This window comes from Chenopodium quinoa, unplaced genomic scaffold (assembly GCF_001683475.1).
Source record: "Chenopodium quinoa cultivar QQ74 unplaced genomic scaffold, ASM168347v1, whole genome shotgun sequence".
Taxonomy (NCBI): Eukaryota; Viridiplantae; Streptophyta; class Magnoliopsida; order Caryophyllales; family Amaranthaceae; genus Chenopodium; species Chenopodium quinoa.
Genome location: NW_018743033.1, coordinates 2,068,865 through 2,088,226, shown reverse-complemented (window position 1 = coordinate 2,088,226; position 19,362 = coordinate 2,068,865). Strand labels below are relative to the sequence as shown.

The window sequence follows — 19,362 nt, the reverse complement described above, 5'->3', positions numbered from 1 at the left end:
CAAGTACATACTTTAACTTACTGTAAAGAAACATAGTTAAGAACCGGAGGAATAATTGTACCAATATAAGATCAATTATATTTTTTTATTGTATGTTAATATCTTAGGTATATATGCGTGAATCTCTCAATCATCATCCTCCATTTCATGATCCTTCAAAAGCCAAGAACCATCAAGTTGTTGTACCATACCCTTGTATTTAAGAACCCACCATTCAATAGGAACAAGATATTCATCTTTCAAACAATCAGAGGACTTGTTCAATAGTGCGACATCACGTTCCACAACCAACTTAAACCCTTCTCCACCCCCTCGAGTCCCTGCCACACCGTGCATATAAACCTCAAGGTTATGTGAAACTGAAGGAAGCCCCGGGTTTTTCAAGTAGGCCGATTGTGTTGTGTTGATTATTAACTCCTCGCCGACATCAGCATAATTGATTGGTGGATAGTTAGGAACAAGATCTTGAATGTTCCGAACACGCAAGATTCTAAGGTCATCGTATTTTAACAATGTTTTCTTAAAGTTTGCATCTCCAACTCGAGGGCAACCAAATACTATGGCTGTTACTATGCAAGGTTTGGAATTCGGAGAGTTTTTTGGTTGGTTAATTTTGTTTGCGACGATGTCAGCTGCGTTCAATGTTGCAAGAGCGGCGCCTAGACTGTGGCCGGTTACTGTTATGCTGATTTCTTCGTCCTTGTATTGCTCCACAAGCTTTGTAAGCTCTGCTAGAACCTGAGATATGGATATTAATTATGGTAAAAATATAAATACAATATATAGTTGTACTTGTACTAGACATCTAAGCTAGATCGCATAGATTATACGTGAACAAATTATAGTATATTGAGAAATAGGGATAGTTACTAGTTAGAGACTTAGATCTCTAATGACTTAGCGAACAGTAAGAGTGTGGATCATTTGCCAATTTGGTGATTGCATCCGATCCACAACTTTTCTTCCCGCCGGTTCACTATTGAACTAGATCTCTTGTGACATTTGGTTGACACAAAACAAAAAAAAAAAAAAAAAAAAAAAAAAAATACCCATTGAAAGTTGAAGTTCCTGTAAATTGAATTTTTTTTTGTGGTGTTTGGTTGACAAATTATGTATGGGAACTAGAAATTTTATGAATTTTCATTTTCCATAAAATGGAGGAATTTAAATACCTAGTGAGACCTAATTGGAATTTTTCATGGGAATTGTTACTTTCCATGTTTAACCAAATACTTTTTAGACTTTTATATAAAATTCAATTACATGGGAAATTAAATTTTTAAAAAATTTGCAATTCCTACATTATACCAAACGAGCCCTAAATATTTTGTGGAATTACATAAAAGTAGACTTTAAGTGAATTAAATAGGGAAAATAAAGGAAATAATAATATAATCGGTAAATTTAATTGGGGACCATTTTTAACCAAGAAAATTTCCATTTAAGAGCGTCTTTAAATATAGTTGTCAAAAGCTGACCCGATCCGAAAATTTTACCCAAACCCGATCATGACATGACCTGTTTGAACCCGAGAATTGGTGACCCAAACCCGATATGACCCGACCTAAAACCAACCCAAGACTCGAGTTAACCTTAGGATTCGTGACCCGAACCCGAACATGATCCGACCTGAGATGATCAGACCCGAACATAATCCGTCAACTATTGACCTGAACCGAATCCGACCCGAACTCGAGATTGACCCAGACCCATTTTAACATGTTGAAACCCGAAATCAACCCGACTTGTGACTAACGCGACCCGAATTCAACCCGACCTGTTATTAATCCGACTCGAATTCAACCCGATCTGTTTTTACCCCAACTCAAACCTGATGTAATCCGACTCGAATAGTAATGCAATTAACTCTAATTGACCCGAACTGAGCTAACTCGACCCAAACACTCAAATTGACAAATCTACCTTTAACTTTGCTTACAAATTGATTCCTTAAATCAACTTTACCACATCACCACATACATATCTTAACTCTTATACTCTTCTCTAATATAACTAGTAATCTAGTTTAGCACATTAATGCTTTAAAATGTTTTCCTCAATGAAGCTAGTTAATTGAGAAGGATTGTAATCTGAATCATAAAGCTAATAATAAAGAATGGAGTATTAAATTGGCACAATCAAATTAATGTTATTACCTTATATTTGATTTATCGAATTTGAACTTATATGAAATTATTTATACTAAAATAAGTGGAAAAAACAAATTGTAATATAAACTTATTAGTTCGAATATGAACTTATCTGAAATTATTTCTCTTACAACAAATGAAGAAATTGATAATGATTAAACGTGAACGTCAATACCTGAACTGTTAACAACTTGACTAGAAAAAATGTACCCGAACCCTGATATGATCCAACCTGAAATCAACCTGAAACCCAGATTAACCTAATATTTGAGATCCGAACCCGAACATGACCCCACTTGGAAATGAACCGACGTGATTATAACCCGTAAATTATTGACTTGAACCGAACCTGATTCGGACTCGAGAATGACTCTAACTTGTTTATTTTAACCCGTAAAAACCCGAATTAAACCCGACCCTAAACCGACCTGTTATTGACCCGACCTAAACCCGATAAGATGTATGACCCGATGTGACCCGACTCAAGCATGACCCAACCCAAACCTGGCCTGCATAGGTTACGACATTAACCCAAATTGACCCGACCCGAGTTGACTTGACCCATACTAGCCCGACCCATTAACCCAAATTGACAGCTCTATCTTTAAAGCATAAAATTGAAGTCCACTTTTGGACGAACTGCTTAAAAATGCAGCTAATAAGTATGTTCTTGCTAAAAAGACGTAGCTTGTGAACTTGATCATTGACTATTTTTTTATAGAATATTGAGAAAAACCAGAGCAAGGATGTACGTAAATTTCAATCTATGCTATGTACGTAAATTTCAATATTGAGAAAAACCAGAGCAAGGATGTACGTAAATCTTAGCCACCGCAACTCTAATAACGAAAACTGAAGCCACGAAATCACACTCTCAATTAACTTTTAAACAACTAATAAGGGTACATTTTAGTATTGATAAGTAGTTAAAGGGCACGGCTTAGAAACTTGAAAAAGCATGGGTACACCTTAGAAACTCGACTACCTTAGGGGTATAGCTTAGAAAAACCCTTAATTTTTTTACTAGACCCACATTTTAAATTAAATTACTACAATATTTGGGAAAGAAAACCACTTTGTTATATCAATTTATATGCCACTTTGTTACATGCATGAACTACCATACAATTCTACGAGGTAGCTAACTATATAACCAAAATGGCATGCTAGTTTTATTTCGGTCATTATAGACGATGTGTGGCTTTTGCTATTATAACAATTACAATTACGTTACTCTATATATTATAGGATTTAACCCTTATCTCAAAATAGTTTGAACACTTGACTTTTTTATCGGTCATTTTTAGTATTTTTTATTTTGTAAAATTCTCACAATTATTTTAGTATATATATTTTTTTTTCACTAACCTGGTCTCTTGCACTAGTCTTGTCAAAAGGCAACGATATATAATTCTTTGTAGTATAGATGGAATGCCACCCTTGATGCACCTCAGGCTCATTTTCATCTCTTTCATGGCCAAGAATATCAGATGCTGAAACTTTCAAAAATTGAAAATCATTTAGCCACTCTAAGAATTGTAAACTCCCTCTCCATGCCACTACAATCTCCCTTCTTCCCAATAACTCTACAGACTCATCATCTGCCACCGTGATATACCCAATGAAGTTCGTATCCTTGCTCCATGGCTCTATAGACGATAATGGCTTAAACAAGAAGGCATCAGGCATTTCTATCCCTGAAGTTCCATAAAAGAACTTGGTGACGCGGTACTTGTAGGGATGACCAAATTCAAGACCTAACTTGGCAAAGAAGTTTTTCTTATTAAAACGACTAGCACCCGCATATTTAGAGTATTTATCTCGTATAAACGTGTCATAGGTTGCCTGAGCCATTTCTCCATAGTAGATGATGATTCTTCGGAGATCCTTGTCGAGTGGTCGAGTAGGCCTTCCCAATGATTTTGGCCCGCCAAAATTTCCCATCTATTGGCTATGAAACCATCATCGGAGCTCGAGTGGTGGCTGGTGTTATTAGGTCGCCATTTAGGAGGAGTAGGGACTTTGGAGGTTTTTTTGCGAAATAAACGTTTGACAAAGGAAAACATATATGATCAGTTTGATTTTCCTTGCGTTTGTAATTTTGTATTGTTGTATCGATGAATTTATATACAGCCTGCTATTCTAACATAACTTTGGCTAAATATCTATAGCCTATAAGCTAAGCCTACGATAAAATAAGCTAAATATAAAGATAATACAATAAGCTATGCCTAAGATGCAATTAAAAAAAAAGCCTCAACAACGTGATAAGTACAAACTCTTAAATACACCTAGTTCATAATAATTTGTTGTGTACAATAGTATTAGAGACATCATGGTCGTTTTATTTTTATTTTTTATTTTTAAAAAAGTCACTATGTTAAAATAAAAGTTATAACGTTAAAATAAAAGTCATTGTGTTATTATTAAGGTCATAAGAGGGTTTTATTTATTTATTTATTTTTTTATGAAATTTTTAATATAATGGTCAATATGAATAATGAAGGTAATTATGTTCAACATAACGACGTACTTCAAGTTCACATTAATAATTAAGATCACACAAATTTTAATAAAGATTATGATATTATAATTAGGGTTGCTATGTTTAATATAACTAATGTTAGTGACGCATGTATGAACCTCAGGTCCACAATAATATTATTGTGAACCAGATCCACACAAGTTTTTTATCGTGATAAGCTAATAAGGCATAGCTAGCTTAGGCATTTTCTTAATAAAGAAAGGAAAAATCGTACCATGCTCTCTAAAATCTATATTTAGGTCATTTATGATGTAAATCTTTACTTTATTATTACATAATGTATACGGCATTGCATGCATATGCATGTTTCTATTAATTCAGCAATAAGCTATTGGTATATCTGTATACTTGAAATATATATTTACGTACTAACATGGTGAACCAAAAAGTCTACTATTTAAGGTTTGTTTCTATCAAGCAGATTGATACTCCATCCTTTTTTTTTTTTTTTTTCATTTACCCACTTCTCAATTTCATGGAAACCAAATTACATTAAATTTAGGAGAGAGAAAAAAAAAACATTGAATTTAGGAGAGAGAGAGGAAAAAAAAAGTGGAGTTGATAATATAAGAAAATAATTTGCGAGAGATTAAGTGGTGAGTCTCATTTCCAAAAATAGAAAGTTATAAGTGTATAGTATAAAATAAAATAAAAAATAAAAAAAAAAAAAAAATAAAAAAAAAAAGAGTTTTTCTAAGCTATACCCCTAAGGTAGTTGAGTTTCTAAGGTGTACCCATGCTTTTTCAAGTTTCTAAGCCGTGTCCTTCAATTGCTTATCAATACTAAAATGTACCTTTATTAGTTGTTTAAAAGTTAATTGAGAGTGTGATTTTGTGGCTTTAGTTTTCGTTATTAGGGTTGTGGTGGCTAAGAATTCTTTCTCCTATCATTTCCTTACCTTTTATCATCTTTTTATTAAATTTATAGTTAACTTTAAGTGACGTGGAAGTCCTAAGGAGGGTACCATTCATTAATGGTAGTGAGTTGAGGGGCACAACTTAGAAATTTGAAAAAGCATGGGTATACCTTAGAAACTCGTATACCTTACGGGCATAGCTTAGAAAAACCCTTATAGATTACCATAAATAGTATTATGTAATTAGGCGAGAAAATTTTCATTATAAGAGCGACATGTGTCAAGTTTTAGGTTGAGCGTCCTTTATTTTAGTATATATAGATAGATAGATAGATAGATTATTGGAAAATTATACAAGGTGGCCTTGCTATTATACAAGGTGTCATAATTGTTCAGATTGAAAATTTATATTGATGAAAATCCCAAAACCCTTTTAAATCCATATCATCTTCCCTATTTGTATTAACATAAAAAAATAAATAAATAAATAAATAAAATAAAATAAAAAACCTTTTTTTTTTTTTTTTTTGTAAGGGAAGAAAGTATATCATAAAAATGAGAATCAAGATGGTATTATTGCCATATCCAACCAATTATATTGATTGAATATTACGGTATTTATCAAAGTATGACGGCGGAAGACTCTATTTTAAAAATAAAACTTGTTAAAAACTTATATAAAGCCACTTAAGTCAAACTTACAAACGAGAATCATAAAAAGCCTCTTTAAAAATAATCTAAAATAAATAATCCTTTAAACATTAACCAACATAATATTTATTCAGAGAAATAAACAAGAAACTCTATACTCTCAGATAATTCTCATGCAATCCCTTAGCATACATCAACTTGAATTACCGGAAATTAAATAATTTCTGCTCCCCATAATCATCACAAGTGTTAATATGAATCATCACAATGCCATCGAAGAAAAAGATATGGCAAAACAAATAACACAACTACTCAGTGAATGCAGAGTATGTACAGTAATTAAAAAAACATAATCTAATTAATTGAAACTCATAAATAAACTCCAAGTTAGGCTCATTAAATAACGTAACTTCATGAACTAAAACCCTTTAAAGAAAATTCACTTACTTTAGAACAAATAAAGTCGATGATTAGAAATACTACTAGTCTAGTTCATTTTAAAACAAGTACCTTGAATAATTAAAACTCATTGATTAAAAATCATTTAGACATGGTAGCACATAATTCAACAATTAATAACATAATAACACTTTACTCTTGACTTGACTTGACTTACTTTAGTCCTTCACTTTATTACTGGACTTTAAATTTTGCTTTAATCTTTACTTTACTTATTTAGGTACATGAATGGGAATCATGGGAAGCCGTGATAATACTTATTGCATTGTCCTCCATCAACTCGAACATGAAAAGGGATCAACTTTCCAATAAAATGGTGAATGCACTTCACCTCCACAACACCATAACACTAAAAACAGCAGGGGCAACGTCTCACAGTATAATTAGGAGTCTAAGCATTAAAACATCATACTGCCCCCATACATAATACTTGTAGGGATCCTTCCACAAGCATCACGCCTTATTAATTAATTAACCTTGACTTACTTTAAACTAATATAGCACTTAAATAATTCTTTCTTGACATTAATCACTGTCTAGGTGATTAATAAAACAAACACGCTTGACTTGACTTGCTTGACTTAACTTTGGCATCATACTCATACTTTGATTCGCATAATAAAAATCATCACTTCACTTTATTAGCATAATTCACAAAATCACTTCATAAATACATACTAATAAAATAATACGAATTAATCATACATATAATTAATTCTATCATGCTTTCTAGCTTGCATAAAAATTCGTACATCATATAAACATACTTCTCATATATCAAGTAGTACATAAAAATAGTCTAGGCCTTTCATAGACCCTATATGCTTCACACATAAATTCTCAGGCCTAACATGATACTACTTGCGATATAATAAATCTACCTAACATGATACTACCTAGCTAGAGCGAGAGTATGTGTACATATGCCTTGCCTAGCAAAATCCAAAAACTCAAGCACTAAAACGCGTCTTCTACGTACTCCTCTCCTAAAAGCCATAAATAAACCATAATAATACTACTAGTCAATTATTACATAATCTAAAATAAAATTTCAGCTTTTTTAATATGTTGAAATCTTTTTTTTTTTTTTTTTTTAATAAAGCTTCAAAACCCTTTTGAAACTCAAACCAATAAACTAATTCCAATACTACATTCATACTCTTTAAAAAACCCATTTAATTCAATGATAGATATTAAGTAATATTCATGAATATAAAATCTGAAAATTAACATCAAAACCCTTGAAATTAAATAAATAAAAATATGATCGGCGTTAAAAAGGAAGATTTAGGATCGCAGAACGTTCTGAATCATTCTCCGTCCTATTGACTTACTTTGACTTTTGTTTTCGAAACTTACGCTTTTCCAAACTCAGTCAAAGTGGGGGCTTCTGTAGACAACTGATTGTGTCTCCCCAAAAACCAAACCTAGTGATGAGTACCTTTCATGTTTTTTATTAACGAGTTCGATAAAGAGTTGAAGAGTCTCATGAAGTTTCCTTAAGCCTTGACCATACCCCTAACCTTTTCCTAAAATGTTTTAATTCAAAAACATTCATTTCGTGCCTTTAAACCCAAAATCATCCATTTTGTGTCCTTAAAAATCATTCATTTCGTGTCCAAGTCATAAAAATGTTTAAACCTGATTATTTTGGTCCATGTTCCCGGTCCAATTATTTTTTAGTTGAATGGGGCTTGAAAATCTTTGAAAAGAGCTTTCAACGATATATTATAAGCCCAAATCCGACTTAAAACATATAAGTTATGGCCAAAATACTAAATCGAGCCCAGGTCCACCTTACCTACGACCCAATGATTATATCAGGGTCCAATTATTTTCCTAATCCTAAATCAGTTAGGAACTTCTAGAATCCTCTAGAAGGATCTAATTTATCCTTTCTCAAAAGATAAAGATCAAAGAGTTCGAGATTGAATAAAACTTCTCATATGATAGTCCTTATCCCGTTCAAATTCAAAGACGTTCAGATATAATTACGATCATAATTCCATTAGAAATCAAACTCCGTATGAATTAGATTATCCTTTAAAACCAGCGCAAAACGCCAAGACCAATGCAGCGCATTGGTCCCAACGCAGCGCATCAGAATCGGTTTTATTCCGATTCAAATTCTGATCTTTTATGATCACTTCGACTCTCTTTTTTCCCTATAAATAGAGGTCATTTTCCCCATTTTCAAATCAGCTACATCCACCTAGCTCCAATCTTCATCGATCATCAAACACCCCTGTTCTTAGCCTTATCCTAAACATATCCTTGATACTCTCCCAAATCAGTCACAACACCTCTTTCACGAGATTCGAATACTCCTAGCCATACTCGACGTTGCCTTCGACCTCGACGTGAAAGGTTGATAGTTCTGAGGGTTTGGTCCCAGATCTATATTTCAATTCATATTTGATTTATTTACTTTATTGATTTAACTTTCTTGAAGTTTACTAACGTGTTTATTGTTTTAATAGCAAGAAGGTTGAGGCATCAAAGTAAGTAATTCGATTACCTTATTATTCTTTGATTTAAGAGTAGAAATCATGTTTACAATGTTATTTTAATTCCTAGTATCATATTTATGACGTTGTTTCAATTCATAGTATCATGTTTACACTAGTGGAAAAAATGAAATAAGCACCGCACTTTTAGCACCGGTTTTTGAAAACCGGTGGGAAAAGAAATGGGCGAGATTGGGAAAAAGACTTTTCGCACCGGTTCCTAATAAACCGGTGTGAAATCATCTTTTTCGGACCTATTTGAACCGGTGCGAATTAAAAAAGAGAAAAAAAAAGAAAAAAAAAGGGGGAGAAAGGGATTTCGCACCGGTTCAGACCAAACCAGTGCAAAATAGTGAATTTAGCACCGGTCCAAACCGGTGCGAAATTTAAAAAAAAAAAATCCGGGCTATCGCGTATTTCTTCTTCTTCTTTTATTTCCCCCTGCTTTTTCATCTTCTTTTTTCCCTCGTTCTCACCTTCTCTTCCACCACCTCCGAATACCCACCTTCTCCATTGAAGCCGTTTATGAGCTTTCTCACTCCATTGAAGCAGCTGCATGCACCTCCTTCTCTCTCCATATCTCTCCTCCATTGAACTCATGCTCTCTATTCTCCATTGAAGCGAATTCTGAGTTTTCTCACCTCCATTGAAGCAGCTTCGAGGTAAGATTTTTGTTGTGGTCTTCTTAATCTACCGAATTCCTTCGCAACCTAGGGTTTATCGTTGATTTGGTTTTCAATTTTGTAATTTTAGGGTTCTGGTAATCTAGGGCTTGTCATTGAAGCGCGCACGGCTCCACCTCCACCACAACGGCCTCCTTGTTATGGCGGCACGGCAGCAACCCTATTTCGTGTTCAATGTTCTGATAATCCTTGTGGATTCGGCTCTGAAGACGATAATAAAAATGTAAACATTATTTTCTTTTTAATAATATTGCTTATGATAATAACTCAATTATGGTTACTTGATTAATTTTGTGGCTGCAATTTTTTTATACTATAATTTTTCTTTGTTTTTTTTATTGGCTGAGTTGGGTGTTTGATTTTTGGACCAAAAAATGGAGCAGCTCAAAGCAGCAAAAGAGCATTCTTCCACAACAAAGGTACTTTTTTTTTTTTTTGGTTAACCTCTAATTTGGGTTTTGGTTGTATTTATGTTGTGGTTTTTGGTTGTATATATGGTCAAATTTCTAATTTCTAATTTCTAATTGTATTTATAGAATTTTAATATAATGTGTATTGTTGTAGTTTTGAGTGAGTTGAAGTTTGGTCAAATGCATAATGAATTATGTGTTGATAAGGTGCCCTTTTAAGACTTTTTTTCAATTTATGATGCTTTGTTACTAGACGAAAAAGATAAAAAGGCACCGGTTCAAACCCCCCCTTAGCACCGGTTTTGAACCGTTGGGTATTTGAGGGATGCCAAAGCCATGAAAATTTGGCACCGGTTCAAAACCGGTGCCAAAATTAAGCATTTAGTACCGGTTAACTACATGATTTGGCACCGGTTACCGGTGCCAACTACCATGGCCCGATTTTTTTTTTTTTCAATACTATTGGCACCGGTTCAAAGCAAGAACCGGTGCAAAAAACCCCACTATAGGCACCGGTTCTTGCTTTGAACCGGTGCCAAATTCTCAAAAAAAAAAATTTAAAAAAACTTTTGGCACAGGTTCTGGTCCAAACCGGTGCCAAAAATACCCCAAAAAAGTAATTTTTTTTTTTTTCACTTAAATTGATATAGAAACATTAACATATATACAAAGTTACATATTTTCATTAAAAAAAAGGCTGTAATATTACAATTTTCGTCCAAAAGAAATTAAATAATCCAGACTTATCTCTGATCGACCTTTCTTGCATTTCATTTAACTAGCTGTCCTGGTCTTGTGCTGGTGGCTGCTCTGCTGGCTGTGGCTGTGTTTCTGCTCTGATGGTTGTGGTTGTGTTTCTGCTCTGATGGTTGTGGTTATTCTGCTTCTGTGGCTGTGTTTCTGCTCTGTTCAAGCTGGCTGGGTGATTGGTTTTGCTTCTGTTGTGCTGGTGGCTGCTCTGCTGGCTGATGTGTTGTTGCGTCTTCAGGCTGACCTGCTTCTCTGCTGTTTGCTGTGCTGCTGTTTCTGTTCTGCTGCGCTGCTGTGCCAAAAATAGAACTTCCTCTTCATTTTCTTGACAGCAACCTGTAAAAAAACATTCACAGTCCTACACTCATAACAAATCAAATGATATCTTGAACAATCAACTCTAATATCTGCAGATATACCCTAACAATCAGCTCTCCGTAGCTAAAACAACGAAAATCATCTCAAGAATCAGTTCACACTCGTAACGAAAGGTTCATGATTAGAAACAAGTCAACAACAATGAGCATAGTAGGTTTCAGCTTCAGCTCAAACCTACTACCATTCTTAGGCTATCAAAGGCTCACATAGCAACCTATGTCTTCTATATCTTTCTTTATCTAAGCTAAGTGTGGATGTATCATATGCATTATTCAAATTATAGTTGTGTATTAATGTATAGCACTAGCTTAAAATTGTGCAACAACTTTCACAATTTACATACATACGATGATACAAGTATCAGGATTTCACACTACACTTTGTGAGTTATGCTAGTAATTTTGTTTTCCCATACCAGGGTTGTAACTCTAAAGAGTGCACCAAGAAACTTCTTAATTACATTCAAATTTACTATAGTCAAGTACAAACAAAAACATCATTATAAATTTGTGTAGTTTCACTCCTTCCACTTTTTTCCCCAATATTTTTATGTTTCTAGATATTCAAGTAAATTCAATATGTCTTGGTGATCTGCAAATGACTTGCTACAAAACCCCTACACAATGAAGACATGCATGCATTCCATTAGAAGTTTCTCTAGCTACAAAGCATTTTTATAAACTAACAAGTCAATATCATGGATTCTTTTACAGTGTTATTCTCTATATTTTCATATTAGAACAAAAAACTTAAGGACCTCAAGCAGGTTAGTATAATTATAGTCTTCTAACTCTACCCTACAAGAATATAGGGAATGAGAGAAATAAGATCCAAATCCAAGCAGAACATTCAATATTCTGGTAATTCTACCCTTCAAGAATAAAGAAACCGGATACGAGTATGCGACAAATTATATTCTGCCAATTTAGTGATCCAGATGCAAGATGGAACAAACAATTTGATTGAAGGCTTCAAGTAAATTACATGCATTGGATCCAAAAAGAATATCTTTAGAGTAGCATTGATATATTGGCTCATTAAAAGTTAGATTAAAAGTTAAGAGTAGCATTGATACATTAGATTAAAAGTTTGCATTGTTACCTGACTAGTTCAAGAGCATAGATGTTTAACAGAATCCGAATTTGGCTTGGTCAAAATATGAATAGTATGGGGATTACTGTCCCACTTGAGACCTGAAACATGGATAAAGTAATCACTCAATTGAGACAAAGAGGAGCTAAATATAGAAGAATACAATTCAGTAACAAATTTTCTTAGTCACTGGATAATCTTAGCACATGACCACCTGAGTACCTACTTAATTTTACTAATTTACCAATACCCCTCATGTTTTACAGTCCATACAGGAAAGTTTTCCCACATGGTGATATACACACTCGAGCTAAGCTAGTAAGTTACCAAAACAGAACTGAACAATGAGCAGTCAACCTTCAAAAGATATGTGGGGTTCGGAAAGCTAGTAAAAGGATTAAATTATGTTGATAATCTTTATATGAGCTGTTTGAAGATCAGTCTCATTAAACATCTTATACTTATACATAGGATATACCAGCCATAATAAACCTCTTAACTTTCATAGTACATAGAATTTGTGCCATAGTAAGCCATAAGGTTATAATATATCCAAGAATCAGTTCACAGAATTTCATCAAATCTCCTTGACCATATAGGCAAGAATCAGTTCACACTCATAACTACATTAAAAGTTCAGGTTACAGAAATCCTCTAATATCTGCAGATATACCCTAAAAGTTCAGGTTACAGAAAACCTCTAATATCTGTCAGAACATAGTTCATCATTCTATCATGTGTCTAAGTGGAAGACAGAGTGACAGACAGAGAGTAAAAGCTTGATAACTCTACTCTAGAACACTGATGAAACCATCATTTTAGTTTAGTAAAATGCTAAAGCGGCTTCACTACACTTAAGGAGAGAAGTAATAGCCACAACCTACAAAGATATATACATTCTATTACCTATAGTTTAATTTGCATACTTGGATGTGACATATTTCCTTTTCCCAGCAACCATATCAGGATGAGTAAAAATTCATGAACTCTCAACTAGCAAGACCCGACATTATTTTTTGGGGTATATTACCTACAGTATCCTACCTCAGGTGCGAGATAACAGAGCCTTCTTCCTTTAGTATCAAAGAAAAATGAGAAATCAGATGGATCGTCGTCATTAGGAATATAGGTTGGTTTAAAAGATGAAAAGTCAGCCAGGTAACCAGCACATTCTCACACTTAATATCACCTCCAAAATGAAAAACCAAACACCAAATTATACACAATGCAAACCCATAAAAGACAAAACACAAAATTACCACAATGCAGTCACTTACCATGACAAATATCATGCTCGTGACTCTGCTTAATGCACACAAAAGCTAAAAGCAAGAATTTGAGATGCCAAAGTGATCAATCAATCCAATTCTAAAAGGACATACAAAGATGTAGAGTAGGAAAAAACTACAGGAAAACCTGAAAAGTAAGCCATTTCATCTTAATTAGGCTAAAGGCCTTGTACTAAGCTGATCATGGAGATTATTGAAGAAATATTACCTGAGCAGATAAGCCGCCTTGTCGGTTTCCAGCCAAAACTGCTCACACCCAGTTCAATACCATCAATATTAGAAATGCCCATATTGTCAGAAGATAAAGGAAATAAATAAAAACAAAAAACTAAAAAAATACATTACACAGCCAGCCAACAAGCAAGTTCAATCCCAACAATCGAGAGCACCCACAACTCCACAAGATCAACTCAAGTTTATCAACGGTACCAACATCACCAGCAGAGAAGAATTCTCATACTGTTCCAAACAATGCCAGCAACCCAAAACACCGCTTCCTCAATCGCAAATCCCTACATAATCAAAATATAGAAACCCCTTCCTTACCACCAATACCCTCCCCAAAAAAACCAAAATCTTGCAGCAACCTAGTCGAAATTCCATCAACACCAGAAATACCCACATAGAAAAACTTCATATTTCCAAAATTTGACAGAAAACAGCTCAATTACAAAAGAATAATCATCGTTTTCCAAATCAATGGTCAGAATTTTAATACAGTTAACAAGTTGAAGGATCAAAATTTTCAAATAATATCAGCTATATAGTTCAATTCCTCAAAATAAACACACAAATTAACAGCAATCACACTTCAATTCCACCAAAAACAAAAACTCAAGATCTAGGAGCATATGACATTCGCAGCCTACATCAAATTGACAAAACTCAGAGAAACAACTAAACTAGTGTTTCAAAAACAGAGAACAATCCTCGCAATCAAGCACAGCTTACACATCGTATATGTTCTAAACTTCTAACCATCCAATCAAACAAACAAACTAATTGAATAGATCTCTAATTCAAATCGGTCACAAAACTAATTCAATAAAAAAAACCCACAAAACTGATCACGACAGATCTTCATATATCTAAAGAGAATAAGCAATTCTACCAACTATTTTCACAAACAAACGCATAATTATCAAAGTAACACTAGAAAAACACAAAATTAACAAGAATTACAAACACCCAGATCAATCATTTCCATCAATCAGCTTCAAGATTATCAAAAATGATATGAATAACAAATAAAATGATATGCATGCTTCAGAAATTGGCCGATAAAAAATGAAATGAAAACCCGGATAAGAGTAATAAACCCTAATATCTTAGAAAACGACAGAAATTGATCGAAATTACAGAAATTAAAAAAACCGATAAGTACTTTAATTAGGAGAGTAACATAGAGTGAAAGATCGAGCAAGATGAAGAAACCTCGAGAAAGAAGAAGTGTAGCCTGCTGATATTAGTTTGCCTCTTTGTGTTCAACAACATCAATTTAATCACCACCAACTCCAGCCTCCAATTATTGCAGCATCAGTGTAATTCGAAACCTTAGAAATTAGAGAGAGGTGATTGGATATGAGATTGAGATTTAGAGGTATAATAAGGGCGATAAACCCTAGAAAACGATTGATAGGGTAAAAGGAGGCTAGAGGAGAGAGCACGAAAAGAAAAGGGGAGAGAGAATCTGTGAGCGGTGCATGGTGGTTGCGGTTGCGGCTACGGCTGAAGGTTTGGTTGAGGTGAGAGAGGAGAGCATATGAGGAGAGAGAAGAGAGAGAATGGAAATGGAAAAGAACAGGAAAGAGAATGAAGAAGCAGAGTAACGCATACCCCGGTTTTTTTTTTTTTTTTTGTCTTTTTTAATTGGCACCGGTTTGAACCGGTGCTAATTACCATAGTTGGCACCCAAAACCGAATTTTTCAATCCCGCCCATTTTTTTTTGGCACCGATTTTCAAGAACCGGTGCTAAAGGGGGGTGCCTATTTCATTTTTTCTACTAATAATTGGTGAAGGTTTAAGTTTGGTTGATAATCAATTTAGCAAGTCCTTGAATTTTTTTGTTAAGAATGAAACCCTTATCTGGCCTGACAAACCAAATTCTTCGTGTTTCTAGATATCTGGATTCAGTAACACTACAAAGATAAATCATGAGTAGTGATTCTCAAGCTCTTTTACATCAGGGTTTATGGCTTTGACTTGATTAATCCTGTTTGCATTGATTGGATGATCTTTGTTTACAATTTTCTTCTTTGCAATATTACAAGCAGCTTTTTTAGCCTCGTCCCCTAGGCCCTGGTTACAGGAACTCATACTCTTAAGTGCAAATTATTTATAGAAACCAAAAGATTTTGTTACTATTACCAGGCTGGCATAGCTATGATGATGGATTTACTAGTCATTAAACTTTTTTTATTAGAATCATAAATGCCCAAAGGGCTATCAATCACAAAAGAGAATATTCACTGTTGGGAGATTTGGGTAGAAAACTTTGGTATAAACTTTTGTGACTCAGATGCCAGAACTGAGTCAACCCAAACTCTAGATAATCTCCTTGTGGCTCTCGGTTATGAAACTGTTGAACCGCTCTCTGGTCCCGTCGAAAGATAATTTTCAAACCTAGAAATATGGGCTGAGCTAGTAGTCACCATAGAAGCATACCTTCTTCATTCTATTGCCAGTGTCGGTCTTTATCTTGGAGTGAGGTTAGAGGGAGAGAAGGGTTTGAAATACATAACCTTACGGTCCTTAGCCTATTTTGCCATCTGTGGACATCTTGTTATTCTTGGTAAATTGCATGTGTCATGAATACTCTATGAATCTTGAATTTTGAGAAAATAAGTTATTCTCTTATCAAATAAGCAGAAACCTGCATTAATATGTTTCTGTCTATAGTGATCATTTTTCTAATACTCCCTTTATTTTTTTGTTCATCTATCTTATCTAATATTCCTCATTAAACCGAGGAAAGGAATTGAGACAAATAAAATAAATAATAAAATGAAACTAAATTTGCTAAGCTAATTTTTTTTTTCAATTGACAGACATGATAGATTGATACTTTTGATAGTTCATAGTTTCCAATTGACAAATGATAGTTCATACTTACTAACTTTTGTTTTTTGTTTTGTTTTTTATTTTTGTTTTTTTTATAGATTCATATGTGAATTGAAGCACAAGTTTAGCTTGAAGACTACATATTTAGCTCAAGTGGGAAGTTAGAAAAAATACATCCATTGTACTTGCTATAGTGGTATGAAATATAAACTTTTCTAATCTATATTTCTTTTTCTTTATTCATTTAACGAAAGTTTTTTCATGCTATTACAACTTGTGTATTGTTTAATGACAATTAAATACAACAATATGTAAATGCTTGCATAATCATATGCCTAGATACCCGTTCAAGGCTTTCTCATTAGGAGAAAGTCTTGAATAGTCCCCGATTGGGACTGTTCTTGAACGTGTACTCTCACTTAGGTGGTGAATGTATGTCTTCTTTTTTTGATTTTAAGGAACATCTTGGCTTATCATTTCCTCACCCTGTTCTTTGGGTACATATGTGGGTAAGTAATTATCTACATCGTGTACTTGGAGAACTGGGGGGAAAAACTGCCGGATTTTCCTTAAAATTGAAAAGTCGACATACATTCACTAGTGAAATTACACGTTCAAGGATGGGTTAGGTTGGAGCGATAAGGACCCTTTGGAAGCATATACATTTTTTTTACTATAAGAATGTTATATGCATGGTGTGTGTTTGAATTTGATTTACATATATAATATATGTAGCAATTATACATTATTCGTAATATGTTGCTATGTTTAGAGACAATTTACTTGATGGAGAAGGATCGTGGTTGGATGTATGGTAGACGTGATACATTGGAATTCTTTGATGGGGTTCAAGAGTTTTGCGAGAGGGCTTCATCTTATCAACGCAGAATGGGTGTCGATTGCCTCTATTGTCCTTGTGTTGATTGTAATAATGTGAAGGTGGTCAATAGTGCTGATATCATTAGAGATCATGTAGTTTGTCGTGGGTTTAGGCTTAAATACCATGTGTGGATTTGGCACGGTGAAGAAGGAGAGTACAGTGGGGATGTTGATGGGAATGATGTGCATGATAGAAGCAATGAGATTCTTGTGGACGAGGAATACAGGAATGATGAATATATTATTGATAATGGTGATGAGGATGGATTTGAGGATGATCAGGTGGATGAGGTGGAGGATGAAGGGGTGGATGAGATGATGCGTGGTGTTGAAGGTGACGTGTTTGATTCATTATCGGAGGCTTATAGAAAGCCTTTGTATCCTGGGTGCAAAAAATACTCCAAACTATTAGTTGTGCTAACACTGTTCAGCATTAAGTCGAAGCATGGGTGGACGGACAATTGTTTTACTTCTTTGTTGACCGTGTTAAGTGAGATGTTGCCTGATGGGAATAAAATTCCTAAGTATTACTATTATGCAAAGAAGCTCATGTGTCCATTTGGTTTGGAGTATAAAAAGATACATGCATGTCCTAATGATTGTATTCTTTATCGAAATGAATATGAACAATTAGAGGAGTGTCCACGATGCAAGAAGTCGCGCTACAAGCGCATGAGTTGCAATGCTGGTACGAAGGGACCTCCTGCTAAGGTGTTGTGGTATCTTCCCATCATTCCAAGGTTTAAGCGTCTTTTCTCAACACCAAAAGACGCTAAAAACTTGAGGTGGCATGCAGAGGGAAGAAAGAAAAACAGAATGCTGAAGCATCCAGCCGACTCCCCGCAATGGAAGAACATTGATATGAAGTTTGGGAAATTTGGTGATGAAGTCAGAAATTTAAGGCTAGGGTTATGCACGGACGGGATGAATCCATTTGGCACTCTTAGTACCCAACACAGCACATGGCCAATACTTTTAGTGATCTACAATTTGCCTCCTTGGTTGTGAATAAAACGTAAATATGTAATGCTTTCACTACTAATAGTGGGTCCAAGGCAACCTGGAAACGACATAGATGTTTATCTTGTGCCACTTGTTGACGATTTGAGAAAGATGTGGGACGAAGGGGTTTTCGTTTTTGATGCTCATAAGAATGAAATGTTCACATTGCGTGCAGCTTTTATGTGGACCGTTAATGATTTTCCTGCATATGGCAACTTTTCTGGGTACAAGAACACAGGAAAAAAAGCATGCCCCATTTGTATTGATGACACCCCAAGCATACACCTTGATAATTGTCACAAAGAGGTGTACGTGCGGACTCGAAGGTTGCTCAGCCGCGATCACCCGTACTGTAGGCAGAAAAAGGCTTTCGATGGGAAAGCGGAAGAGGGGACTGCGCCTAGGCCATTGACTGGTGAGGAGGTTTATGCTCGAGTTAAGGGTATACGAACAGTATTTGGGAAAACAGAAAAAGTTGCGGACTCAACTGCTCTCTTTAAAAAAGAATGAATCTTTTGGAAGCTTCCGTACTGGAAAGAACATGACGTTAGGCACTGTCTTGATGTAATGCATATAGAGAAGAATGTGTGTGATGCTCTTGTGGGAACGCTGATGAATATTCAAGGCAAAACAAAGGATGGAAAGGGTG

The 19,362-nt window shown here is 34.7% G+C and overlaps 1 long non-coding RNA gene and 1 pseudogene across 6 annotated transcripts; both read right to left on the bottom strand.

Moving 5' to 3' along the window:
• Positions 1-16: 16 nt before the first annotated feature.
• On the bottom strand, positions 17-4,231 carry LOC110730569 (annotated as a pseudogene).
• A 6,686-nt stretch (positions 4,232-10,917) lies between these two features.
• LOC110730570 lies at positions 10,918-15,541 on the bottom strand. Of its 6 annotated transcripts, XR_002513088.1 has the most exons (5): positions 13,980-15,541; positions 13,760-13,898; positions 13,527-13,671; positions 12,492-12,583; positions 10,918-11,348 (listed from the first exon to the last, which is right to left on the bottom strand). It is a non-coding gene; the product is annotated as an uncharacterized LOC110730570 (long non-coding RNA). The 6 variants fall into 6 exon arrangements; XR_002513089.1 differs by lacking the exon at positions 13,527-13,671; XR_002513086.1 differs by lacking the exons at positions 13,527-13,671; positions 13,760-13,898 and having other exon boundaries at positions 10,919-11,348; positions 13,980-14,017; positions 15,206-15,541.
• Positions 15,542-19,362: the final 3,821 nt, after the last annotated feature.